This window comes from Mus caroli, chromosome 15 (assembly GCF_900094665.2).
Source record: "Mus caroli chromosome 15, CAROLI_EIJ_v1.1, whole genome shotgun sequence".
Classification (NCBI taxonomy): Eukaryota; Metazoa; Chordata; class Mammalia; order Rodentia; family Muridae; genus Mus; species Mus caroli.
In genome coordinates this window covers 54927766-54937516 of record NC_034584.1, presented here as the reverse complement: position 1 = coordinate 54937516, position 9751 = coordinate 54927766, and positions in this window count along the sequence as shown.

Here is a 9751-nt window from a genome sequence, read left to right as displayed (position 1 = left end):
AATCAAAAAGTCTATGGTCTCTTCTTCATATGGGCATGTCAGACTGATATGTCATTGTCCTCTTTATCATATATGCTCAACTGCCTACTCCAGCGTCTAAGTGTTTATCAGTACTTGCTATAAATTCTGTCCAAGATGGATTGTTCTCTTGACTATATAGTTCCCTGGACTTCTTCAGATAAAACCAAGACCTGTCTCCTTCAGCTGCAAATAAATCTATCACCAGACCTCTCGCTGCTGAATGATCATAGACAGCTGTAACATCTCAATAGTGATTACCACACTATCATTCTTAATTACCATTCTTCCCTAAGGATTCCTAAGAAGCTGCTGTTTAGAAGGTGTGTGTGTGTGTGTGTGTGTGTGTGTGTGTGTGTGTGTGTGTGTGTGTGTTGGACAGTATGCAGAGAGAAAAGTTGCAATAAAGAACAAGAAGGCCCTGAAATGACATGAGCCAAGGAGTGTGGAGGAGCTCATGGAATGGTGGGAAGATTCTAAATAAAGTGAGTATGGAAAGTTCCCTTGGTTGTACTGGACACAATTAAAATATTGAAAGCAACGTATGAGGTTAATTCAATAAAAGAAAACCTAGGGTCTTACAAAGGTATATGACTATATTGATAAGAGGTATGTTAATGACTAAAGGTTTATTGGCAATGGGATATTAGTATCAAATAAACTTTTTATACATTTATAGTCAACAAAATAGGATAGTGTAACATTGCAGTAAAGAGACTGGTGAATAACATCTGAATCCCTTAATCAAAGTCGATATCATTCATAATCAGACATATCAATACCGTGGGCTCTCTCATAAGATACAGGAAGAAGCACATTAGTTCACCTGTCATAGTCTTGAAAAAATGAATAATTTCAATTTAATCATAAAGAAATATTTCATCATCCAGAAATGACATGTGCTTTACAAAGCACCTGATGCAAAGCTTAACGATGGTGTGGTTGTTGTGAAGTTTAGTCACATAGGCCAAAGCTCTGCTCTAACTTCTAGGAAATTCAGCAGTCATAACAAGTAGGTGCAAGATGAGACTCAGAAGTGGATGTTTTTTGACTAAAAGACATTATTGGGACAACTGGTGAAGTTTCCATTTTTAATAATCTAAAGATGAGCAAGCTTTCATGTATCATTGTTAATTCTGATTTAATCACTGAGTTTTGGGTATGTAGAAGAATGTTCTGTGTACTGCAAAAGTACATTAGATAATTCAAGGTAATGGGATTTCAAACTAGAAATGTAGATGCTTTGGGGAAACCCCCTTTCTCTTGTAGGTATCTTTGCTCCAAGTTTGACATGATTGTAAAGGAAAACACTAGGAGTGCCCACATGATATGGAAGGTATTCAGTAGGACCTACTGGAAGCTCCATATCCTATAGGAAAAGGCAGATGTCAATATAGAAGAAATACATTGATCTTTCATGCAGTAGAGATAGTGTGTGCTCTAAATGAAAGCTAATATTAATAGAAATGGTTTTGTGGAATCATCCAGATGTGAGTTAAAGACAGAGCATATCCGTGCACATCATCAAAAAAAATTAAAAATTCTGACTGTTAATGACTTGATTAGGTCAACATTTTAATGTTTTTCTTATGACTATGTATTATTTTTCTCTTGGTTTTCCATCATGGTTTTGTGATCTTACGGTATGTGTAATTTCATAGCTTTTAAATATTAATATTATTTTTCATGCTATGTTTAGCTTAAACGTTTAAAATGAATAAGCAAAATCAATACTTTCTTTCAATCCATACCTTCAGGCTGCTTGATTTTGATGGCTACCACTTACCATTAAATGAAAACAAAACAAAATGAAACGAAACAAAACAACACAACACAAAAGCCATAGTTAGTTCATTTTTTTTTTCTTCTGTAGCTTTCAACCTGCCACTTGGAAGCTCTCATAAGAATGAGACTGTGGGCTTATGTCTGTTTTATGCTCAATCATTAGAATATCATTCTGTTCCTGGCACATAGAAAGCACTTAATACATTTTTACATAAGAAAAACAAATTCAAAAGCAATAGGTCTAGTTACTTTAATGTTTCACAGGCTGCTGCTTTCCTTAAAGACCAAAAGCAACAGAGTCAACCAATCATGGACTGAAACCTTAGAAAATGTGAGCCAAGATAAACCTCTCCCCCATTTTGCTTGGTTAATTCTGGTATTGCTACAATAACAGAAAACTAACTAAAATATCCTGCTACAAGTGATGGAAAGCAATATCACCTTGTATCCATGAACATCGTGAGGCTTAGACATGAGACATATGTCTAAGGATACTCTTGGCAATCAGGAGCTTGAAAATTTAGCTCTGCCTACTCGGCTCTTTAGCCATTCTTTATCTGCCTGTCTCCCTATGCTCAGCACTGTGGCCACCTTGTTAACAGCAGGGGAACTCTTCTCTGTCTTCCACTGAATCCTAATTTCATCACTGTTCCTTGGGCTCCCTGCAGACAATGTTTGGCTATCTTCGCCACTCCTATCCACTACCAGTATAGAAAGGAAGATTTTTTTTCTTTTCCAAAGACAATGAAGGAGAGAGGTATGAAATGCAACCTAAGAAAAAAAATGGAGATAGGGAGTATTTAAATAGTGACTTACTTACATAGTGCATGACTGGGGCAAGGGATATATCTATCCCTGGGGTTATATCTATGAATAGCAAGGGGTGGGTGTGCATCTCATTAGTTAAATTATACACTAATTTGATCAGTCTTTGTCTTTCCAGGTGCTGTGATTGAAAAGATTCCTCACCAAAATTCAAGAGCTACCAACATATTAATACTTTGGCCATTTAAGAGACAATCAGAACATCATAGTTCCTTATCTGTCAAGGGAAAGAGTAACCCGACAAAGATACTCAAGAAGGAGTTTATTTTTCCTTGTCCTTTCACCTGCAGTATGAGGATGTCCTCTCCCTAAATGTCAGAGACTAAATCTAGAATTTTCCAAACTTCAGAATTATAAGAAACAAAGTCACATCCTTTATAAATCACCCAATCTTAGTTACTGTGTTATAATAGCACAAAGTGGAGTACAACATCAGAAACAGTCAATGAGCTATTTAGTGGGTAAAGAGGGATAGACAGGGTGGTTAATACAGAAGAAACCTTATGGTATTCACCTCACAGCTTACTGCCTTTAGGTTCAGACACTTGAGAGAAGTGCCATAAGAGGTAAGGATCTATGTATACTAAAACAAGATGTTAATCAGATCTAGAAAAGGTAGATGTGTAGCATGAGTTTCTACACATGCCTGCTCCTCTATTTTTTCTTTCCTTTATTGGCACAGGAAAACACATATTTGACTAAGATTTGTTTTTCATATATAAATTACTTTATTTATTTACATCCCAAATGTTGCCCCCTCCCTGTCACTCCTTGCAGAGTTCTTGCTCCCATGTCCCTACTCCCTTGCCTCAGAAAATATCTCTCACTGGGTATACCCTTACACTGGGATATCACATCTTTATAAGATTAGGTCCATTCTCTCCTATTGAGGACAGATAAGGCCACCCTCTGCTTCATATGTGCCTGGGGTCTCAGACCAGCCCCTGTATGCTCTTTGGTGTATGCTCACTCTCTGGAAGCGACCTGGGAATTGACACTGTTGTTCTTCCTGTGTGATTTTTATCCTATTCATTTCCTTCAGTCCTTCTGCTAACTCTCCCTGTAAAATATCCCTGTAAAATCTGCTGAAAACTATTTTAAGTTTTATTTGGACAAGACTGAACTAGTTTGAGTTTTTGGGCAGCTCCTATTGAACGAGCCTAAACATCTGTAAAGATAAAAATCTTCAATTCATTAAAAGCAACCATTAGTAAAATTCTTTCCAAAGGTAATCCATGTTCTGTGTTGTTAGTGTGTGGGTGTGATGTTTCTGACTTCTCCATCTCTCACAAGCCTGGTTTCTGTTCCATCTGTTTTGTTTTGGAAAGATGCCTTTTTTTTTTTTTTTTTTTGTAATGTTCTAGATGACCAAAACACATTCTTGGATTTTGCCTACAGCTTTGATTTCTCCGTGTGGTGTTGTGCGAGTTTGAGTTCACTGTTTAATCTCTTCAGTTCACTGTTTAATCTCTTCAGTCTACCACCTCAGTCCAATGCTTGGCTATGTGCATCTGGCTCAGTCAGCTGCTGGTAAAGCATCTCAGAGGACAGCCATGCTAGGATCCTGTCCTCAAGCACAAGACAGTATCAATAATAGTGTCAGGGATTGGGTGCCCACACATTGGATGGATCCCAAGTTGGACCAGTCACTGCTTGGCCATTCTTTCAGTCTCTGCTCCATTTTTGTCCCTGTATTATTATTATTATTATTTTTGAGATGTGAGACATGGAAAAATCTGGTGCAGAAGAACATATCTGTAAAATAATAATTTTACATCCAGACTGGAAGACAGGTTTCATATTTGAGCCACTTCCAATTTTCTAATGATAATATCACAAAAGCAGGGCCAAGATATATTCTACAGTGGCATCTACCAGGCAGCACCCCCAATCTCAATTTCTACCTCATTTTCCTTTATGACTCCCCAATGCACTCTAAAGATCCCCAGAGTAAGGCAGGTTTGGAGCAAGTGGCACAATCATGTAACAAAGGGAACATACTTAATGAAAGGTCTAAAAGACGTATATCATTTAACAAAGCAATTAAATACATTATCCGAGGCCTTGCCACCTGGGCCCTGAGGACTGTACCCGTAAGCCTAATAAGATCATTAGGATCATGCACCCACCGTCAGCTCCAGATGTGAGCTAATAAAGAAAGATTAATGAAAAAATACAACAGTTTAAACATAGAGAAAGGCATTGGTGATGACAGATTATCATATCCTGAATAATAAACTATGCAATTGGCAAATTCAGAAAAGAAGAAACAACGTGCGGAGGAACCACACTGATCCTCAAGCATTAGATAGTTACCTTCTTTCCCTGTAAGTAGGGAAACAAGGAAAACCTGAACAAACAGAACAAAACCGGATAAAACTGGATCCTAGCTTCCAACTTCATTGCTTCATCAAATGAATGCTAAATGAGTTTTATTTATCAATGATGATAAGTGAAAATATTCTCCCTGACAAACAGCAAGATATACAACCTGCCTTTTCCTACTACCATGTCTTTTCCCTTAGACAAACCATGTTGCCTCCTTGCCCAGATTTCTATCTCAGTTTAAATGATAGGAGAGGGTTAAAAAGGGAAAAAAAGGCTTAGAAAGAAAGGGACATGTTTATTTCTGAAATTTGATGCTAACCCCCACTACTCTCTAATCAGGTAAAAGTGTGTAAGTCAACATAGAAATTAATAGAAAAGAAAAGCGAAATGCAAACTGCCAAAGGAGATGAAATGCCTATTTGGGTCTAAAATTATATTGAATAATACAGGAGCCTCAATATGGCTATTGCTCTGATATCTGAACATTCACTTGAAATCTTACAAAATCCTATGAGTCATCTCCCACATCCTGAGCAAGCTAATTTTGAGGCTTGAAATCCCATAGTCTGGTTTCGTTACAAAGGATAGAAAGAGGTTCCTGCTCAGATCCTATGGATGGAAAGCAGGCAGTGTCCCACCTCCCTCCAGATGTCACACAAGAACCCAGTTCTCTTCACTGTCAACATCAGAAGCATCTCCTATTTCATCACCCAGGGTTCACCCAAGATGATGACAGTGACTATCTGAACCCAATGTGTCTTTGTTTCTGCCTAGTATGAGGAAAAACCTCCTCTTCTCCTAAACATGGGCTACATATCCTTCCCTTCAAGCAAAATGGGTCAACTTGTACAAAGTCTTAGTTGAGTTGCTCCTGTATATCATGCACGAGCACGTTAAAAGCAATAAAAAACAACCTTTTCTATAAATTGAGCAGGTAAAAGATGTATGTGGGAACAGACCATTTGGGCCTTATATGAGGAGAAAGGGAGAAAGCTAGAGACTGGGTAGGCAAACAATACGTCATTACATTTGTTATTAGTTGAATGGCTGATGGTTGCTGGGCCAGCACTGAATCAGCTAAATAACTGATAAAACAATAGACTAATTTCTGTAAGAGAGGAAAACCACTTCATATATCACCAGGACATTCTAAAATTTCCCTGAAATATAGTAAGTTTATACACCCAAGAGGTACGTGACAACCTATACACCCAGCAACATCAATAATACAAAAAAAAAAAAAAAAATCAAGTCACCTAGAATAGAAAGCAGAAGACTTAGAACAATTGAATGAACATTTGAAGTCCAGGAAATCAGAAATATCCAACACATTCAATGTCATCAATAGAAAAACCAGTTGCCTTAAATGAGTCAACTGAGCTATGAATACACAATAAAAATATCTGTATAATGATAAATATTGATGTGCCATTTAGTCCAACTTGGCATTATTGGTATTTGTTCATTGGAAAACAACACTGAGAACCTGCCAGAAGTACAGAAAGCAATTATAACTTCTCAAATGACTAGTCATAAACAAAGCGCCTGTGCCTGATAAGGCTTCTCTAATTTCTTCTGGCTGCCACTGATAATGGTCTGTAAATAATGCTGCCTTGGTATCTGGTGTCTAAAATATTTAACACTGGGACAAAGAGAAGCTGACTAGGTACTGGCCTCCCTTAAGTTCAGATCTTGATTCCAAAATATTTACTTCCCATCTAAGCTCAATCCACAGCTGTAGAGATAAACATCCTATCTACACAAAGAGATTTTTGTTCCATGGGAGGAAAGGCAGGGCGTGGCTACCTGAGACAGCAGGGCTGTCCCGAAATCAACTATCAACTCTAATTTGTTACACTGAAGGAAACAAGCTAGGAAATTCATGTTTTGGAATATCCCTCCCCCCACCCCCAGTTCCTGTCTCTGATATTCTCAGCTGGGCCACTAAACCCATTAGGACCAAGTCCAGCTCTGAGCATAGTGCAGAAAAACAAGCAAGCAACACAAACAATGAAACCCTTCCCTCCTTCCTTCCCTCTGTAGATGCTCAGCCAATCTTCAATGAATGAAAGATCCCATGAAATATAAAATATAATTTTAATTTACATTCATTTTAATTGGTATATATCAGTAAGGGTAAAGAGTGATGAGGGTGATATGGTGATGATAGATTATATTCTTATCTAAAAGCATCATAATGGGGTGAAGGATAGGGTTCAGTTGGGAGAGTGCTTACCTAGCATGCCTAAAACCCTGTATCCAATTCCCAAAATAGTAAAGTGAGCACAGTGGGTGCTTGCATCTCATCTTAACATTTGAAAGGTAGAGGCTGGAGGATTAGAAGTTCAAGGACATCTTTGGGCTATAAAATACCCCATCTTAAAGGAAAATAACCTCATGAAAACCAATACTATGTATAAAAAAAAAGAAAATAATTAATTGAATTAAAATGCCTAAATAAGGTTACAGGCTAGCCAACATCGTTTCCTTATAAAATTCCCTCTGTTTCCACTCTTAGCCAGTCTTATCTCTTTCATCTGAGAATTTATAGACTCTTGATCTTCCTGTCAGGAATTCAGCTGCAAGTTAAGTTTTGTAAACATCTCTGTCAGTACCTTTCTACTCAAAATCCTTCTTTGTAATCCCATTGCCTGCAAAAGACATTCTCAACCAGTTACTGGCAAGCTTTCCCTGTGAATAATGAAAGGGTGAACATTCTTGGCTGTGAGGAACACATGATCTGGTCTCTGCTGTAACTACTCCACCCAGCCCTCTGTCAGTCTGTAGCAGCTGCAGGCAATGTGAAAACAAACATGTGTACTATTTTCAAACAAACCTGCTTATGAACATTCAAAACCTGGATGTTTTGTTCACGTTATTCTACATTTCTTCTATAACCAATCATGTGAAGACAGAAAACTCATCTTTTTCCATAATTAAACAATAGGTGACAAGTTGTTAAAAAATATTTTTTGAATCCTTTGAGAATTCTGTTTGATAGTATTAACCCCGTTGTCCAACTCTTCCCTGATCCAAACCCACCAACCCCTTCCCTACCCACCTAAACTATGTGACTTTATCCCTTTATTTTTATTAGACCTATCAAGACCAATTTTTGGATGTGTGGTCTTTCACCAGAGTGTGGCCAACTTACTAGGGACTACACACTTATACAAAGTCAGATCTCCTCTAAGAAGCTATCAAAGTCCATAGCTCCTTGGCTAAGTAAAAAACTTCATGCCCACCTCCCCTGACCCATGCTGCCATTTGGTCTGGATTAAGTTTGCAAAGGACTCATGAATGCTGTCACACCTGCTGTGACTTCATATATACAACTGTCCTGTTGTATACACAAGACAGTTACCTCGTAGTCATCCACCACACCTAGTAATTGCATTCTTTCGGTCTCCTTTTCCTCAATGATCCCTGAGACTTGCGAGGCAGAGCTGTGGCATATATGTTCCATTTAGAGCTGAGCATTCTGGATAGACTTGTTTTGACCTGTGGCACTGTGTGAATTCATAGATTCCCTGGTCTACAGTCATCCCTAACATCTGTGTAGTCATCTCTTCCGAATTTGATCTCACTCTTTCCATCGTTCCACATTCTCTCTCAGGTACCTTCTTATATGAATGTGACTGCAGCCAACCATCTTATTTGGTTTGGGACTGTCATTTCTTCCAGCCAGCTTTCAAATGTCTATTTGGGTTGGGAATGTTTTCCTGATTATCATATCTTACCTTACAACCATAGCTTTATTCTTCATAATAACAACACTTCCTAGATGTCTGTGAAGAAATCTTTATGCACTATACCCTTGAAGTCTAAGATGATATATTAGGCATTGTGAGGATAATTTTACACATAAGAATTTAATTTTCAGAGGAGAGGTGTCTGCCCCGCCCAAGAGGGCTTTGCCGGAATACCTGGGGGAGCCATCCTGGTTCCCGGATCCCACAGAAACTATTGTGTGCAGGTGAGGGTGTGGACTACAGAAGCTATCAGCTTCTGGGACAAGCCCTGTTTCTGGCCTTCATCTTCTGCAAGAAAGTAGGCCCAAATGCCAGATATCTGTACACATTCCCTGCAAGAGGAGAGCTTGCCTGCAGAGAGTGCTCTAACAGCTGAAAATCAGGAGAAAGCTAGTCTGCCAGGTCTGCTGATAGAGGCTAACAGAATCACTAGAGGAACAAGCTCTAACCAGAGACAACTATAACAACTAACTCCAGAGATTACCAGATGGTAAAGGCAAACATAAGAATGTTACTAACAGAAACCAAGATGACTCACCATCATCAGAATCCAGCACTCCCATTTCAGCCAGGCCTGGGCACCCCAACACACTCAAAAAGCTAGACCCAGAGTTAAAAGCATATCTCATGATGATGGTAGAGGACATCAAGAAGGACTTTAATAACTCACTTAAAGAAATACAGGGGAACACGGCTAAGCAGTTACAAGTCCTTAAAGAAAAACACGAAAACACAACCAAACAGGTAGAAGTCCTTCAAGAAAAACAGGAAAACACATCCAAACAGGTGATGGAAATGGACAAAACCATAGTAGACTTAAAAGGTAAGTAGACGTAATAAAGAAAACACAAAGTGAAGCAAAGCTGGAAATAGAAACCCTAGGAAAGAAATCTGGAACCATAGATGTGAGCATCAGCAACAGAATACAAGAGATGGAAGAGAGAATCTCAGGTACAGAAGATTCCATAGAGAACATGGGAACAACAATCAAAGAAAATGCAAAATGCAAAAAGATCCTAACTCAAAACATCCAGAAAATCCAG